This window comes from Miniopterus natalensis, chromosome 6 (assembly GCF_054644295.1).
Source record: "Miniopterus natalensis isolate mMinNat1 chromosome 6, mMinNat1.hap1, whole genome shotgun sequence".
Classification (NCBI taxonomy): Eukaryota; Metazoa; Chordata; class Mammalia; order Chiroptera; family Miniopteridae; genus Miniopterus; species Miniopterus natalensis.
Window position 1 is genome coordinate 77048155 of NC_142086.1, and position 4105 is coordinate 77052259.

At 41.4% G+C, this 4105-nt stretch overlaps 1 non-coding gene across 1 annotated transcript; it reads left to right on the top strand.

Annotated features, from left to right (window-relative positions):
- The first annotated feature begins 495 nt into the window (after positions 1-495).
- On the top strand, positions 496-558 carry LOC148092956 (U7 small nuclear RNA). The gene has a single exon (XR_015714749.1). It is a non-coding gene; the product is annotated as a U7 small nuclear RNA (small nuclear RNA).
- Positions 559-4105: the final 3547 nt, after the last annotated feature.

Genomic DNA, 4105 nt, shown 5'->3' on the forward strand with positions numbered 1-4105 from the left:
ACAGACAACTGATCTTTGTCAAATAAGCAGAGGAAATACAATAGAGTACAGATAGTCTCTTCAACAAACGGTGCTAGAATAATGACATACACATGTAAAAGGAATCTAAGCACAAACCTTACAACCTTTACAAAAATTAACTCAAAATGGATAGCAAATGTAAACATAAAACACAAAACTTTATACTCCCTAAAGTTTTATACTCCCACAATTTAACGTAGGAGAAAATCTGAATGACCTTAGGCATGGGATGACTTTTTAGACATAACACCAAAGACACAATCTATTAAAGAAAAAGAATTGATTAGCTGGATTTCATTAAAAACTTCTGCTACTCTGAGAAAGACAATATTGAGAGAATTAAAATGACAAGTTACAGACTGGGAGGAAATATTTACAAAAGACATATCTGATAAAGGACTGTTATGTAAAATATACAAAGAATTTTAAAAACTCAACCATAAGAAAACAAACAACTGGATTTAAAAAATGGGCCAGTGCTTGCAACTCTTTTTGAATTTGTCTAGTAGGTCTTCCAGTTTTTACCAGAAGGCCCTCAAAAAAAAAAAACAAAAAACAAGGACCAAAGACTTTAACCAACACTTCACCAAAAAAGTATATAGATGGTAAGTAAGCATATGAAAAGATGTTCCACATCATGTCAGGGAGATTCAAATGAAAGCAAGGATATACCACTACATGCCTATGAGAATGGGCCAAATCCAGAACCGTGACACCACCAAATGCTGGCGGGGATGTGGAGCAACAGGAACTCTCATTCAGTGATGGGGGGAATGCAAAACGGTACAGCCACTTGGAAGGCAGTTTGGTAGTTTCTTACAAAAACTAAACATCACCTTCCCATATGACCCAGAAATCACGATGTTTGGTGTTTATCCAAAGTGTTGGAAATGTATCTCTACACACAACCTGCATACTAATGTTTATAGCATCTTTTCTCATAATTGCCAAAGTTTATTATCCACCAACATGTCTGTCAGTAGGTGAACGATGAATAAACTATGGCACATACAGACAACGGGATATTATTCAGTACTAAAAAGAAACGAGCTATGAGTCCATGGAAAGATTCGGAGGAAACTTCAACATGTATTACTAAGTGAAAGAAGCCAATTTGAAAAGGCTACACGTTGTATGACCCCAACTATATGGCATTCTTGAAAAAGGAAAAATGGAGACGCTAAAAAGATGAGTGGCACCCGGCTCAGCAGTTGAACGTCGACCTAGGATCCAGGAGACTGCGGTTCGATTCCCAATCAGGGCACAGGCCCCGGGTTGCGGGCTCGGTCCCCAGTAGGGGCAGGCAGGAGGCAGATGACTCTCTCATCATTGATGTTTCTATCTCTCTCTCTCCCTCTCCCTTCCTCTCTCTGAAATCAATAAAAATATATTTTAAAAAATAAAATAAAAATAAAAAGATCAGTGGCTGCCAGGGGAGAATAGGCAGAGCACAGAGGATTTTTAGGGCAGTGAAAATACTCTGTATGTTATTATAATGATGAATATTTGTCATCATAAATTTGTCCAAACATATAAAATATATAACGCCAAGAGTGAATCATGCCCTGACTGGTGTGGCTCAGTTGGTTGAGTGTCGCCCTGTGCACTGAAAGGTCACCAGTTCAATTCCCAGTCAGAGCACATGCCCAGGTTGCGGGTTCAATCCCCAACTGAGGTGTGTGTGGGAGGCAACCCATCAATGATTCTCTCTCACATTGATGTTTTTCTCTCTCTCCCTCTGCCTTCCTATTTCTCTAAAAACCAAGAGAAACATTTTTTTTAAAGAGTGAATCATAAGGTAAAATGTTGATTGTGGGTGATTATGATGCATCAATGTAGGTTCATCCTTGGTAATAAATAAATAAATAAATAATAAAATGATAAATAACAAAAATTTAAATGTAGCATTTCTGGTGAGTGATGTTGAGAATGGGGGAGGCTACGAATGTATGGGGGTGGTGGATATATAGGAAATCGCTGTACCTTCCTCTCAATTTTGTTTTAAACCTAAAACTGCCCTCCAAAATAGACTTTGAATAAAGGGAGGGAGGGAGGGAGGGAGGGAGGGAGGGAGGGAGGGAGGGAGGGAGGGAGGATCATATTAAGGGGCTCACAAATAAGGCAAGCATTGCTGTTAGGTATGATTAGAAGGAACTATTGGAAGAACTCTTTGCTCAAAATTATCTCTAATACAGGCTTTCAGCTAACTTGAAACTCCCACCATTAGACATTCATTCTTTTTGTTTAAGAACTGGGAGAAAGTAACCATTTAACCTGAAATCATCCTCTACATCTAACATACCACAGCATGTCCCCACAGCTTCAGACCAGGTTAACTGAGAGGAGAGAAGGGCCTGGGAAGAAAGAACAGAGAAGCACAGAATAAGACCCATTCTGGGCCAGTTTCCCAGGGTGGGTGGGTGAATGGGAAAGAGACAAGGGAATGGTACACAGTCATCCACAGTAATTCAGGACCCAGTTATGACATGTTTAAACACCGCCTTTGTGTGGGGGTTTTTCCAGCAACTCTGTGAGTTGGGAGGTGGCACACATTTCTTCATTTGGAGAAACCAAGCTCCTAAAAGATTAGATAGGGGCAAAGCTGGCAACAGCAGACAAACTTCAATAGTCTCTCTCCCAGACCAATGCCCTGTGCAAGGGAGAGAAACTAGGTTGCTCCGCTAATGATAATGTGCTGATTCTGTCTGTTTGACTAGGGCTACACCAGATTAGCAGACCATAATTACAGCTAAAATCCATGTCTCTGATACAGTTGAGAGAATGTCTGTTTCACTGAACTGGACGCCAAGGGAAGGTTTTGCTGGAGGTTAAGCCAGGCAGCCTGGCCCTGAAAGTGATATGCTGGTTCAGTGTCACACTGGATACTCTATCTGAGCAGCGGGATTTCCTACGGCTTGGGTTTCAGATGGTTTACTTTGATTTCTTGGGGCGATAAAGAAGTCCGCTCGTCTTTAAATGGTATTTTTAGTGACCACGCCATTGTAAAACCTTCAGCACTTTCTTTTGTGTCTGGGTGGGACAAGATCTGCCTTTCTATAGTTATACAACTTGACTCAGACTTCTTTTAGGGAGTCCTCCCCCCCCCCCCCCCCCCCCCCCGATTCTCTCTCTGTCTCTCATACTTTGTGGAAAATCATGAGGTCTGTTGTTAAGGGTCCTTCCTTCACCTAGTCGACTTTGAATTTTATGTTTATTTCCATGAGACTTAGAAATGGAAATCAATTCGTTTGCTCCGTTACTGGTGGTTGTCCAGAGCAGACGTGGGAATGTCCTTAGGTTTTGTCAGAATCTTTTATACAGTTTCTGCCTTCTTCTCTGTCTGGATCTTTCTATACACATTCTGTCTGCTTTTTAAATCATAAAGCAAACTGTAAGCTGAATTGGGCTAAAATTTCAAGAAATAAGTCAAGGTGAGATAAGAGCCGGGAATAAGAAGAGAAGCATCTGAACTACACTGTTTCATTTCTCCCTCAAACCATCCCAGGCTGTCCTTAAATAGAGCCCACAGTTTGCAGACTCTCTAATGAACAGTGGCCAAGTGGCAGCCTCGAGTTTGAGGCATGCTATTACCTTTTTTTTTCTTTCATTCCCTCTCCTTAATTAGGGGCTTTAAAGGGAGGTTGCCCACAGTGTCTGACAAACAGCATTAGCTTCATCAACATGAAATGCCTGATTCTGGACCTCTTTCCTGGAGAACTGACTGTTTTCGTGGGGGGTGGGGGTGGGGGGTAAGGGACGCTGCATTGGATCTGCGATCTACCTTTGTAGGATGCAGGAGGAATGCCTTCATGAGGATCAGTCGGGAGCTGTGAAATCTCTGTCCCCGAAGACCTCATTTCCTAGAACTGACTTTAGTATGCCTCGGTGATAAGGCAGGGGATAGACTAGGTCAGTTTCCCCTGAGTTTCACAGTTGGACTGAGATCCATAACAAGAAATACATTTTTGAGGTACCAAACACATGCGCACACATGCACACAAACAACAAAATTTTCATAAAACAATATTTATCCCTAGTACTTACTAATCCCTCCCGCTGTCCATTCTATTTCATTGTTTGGGTA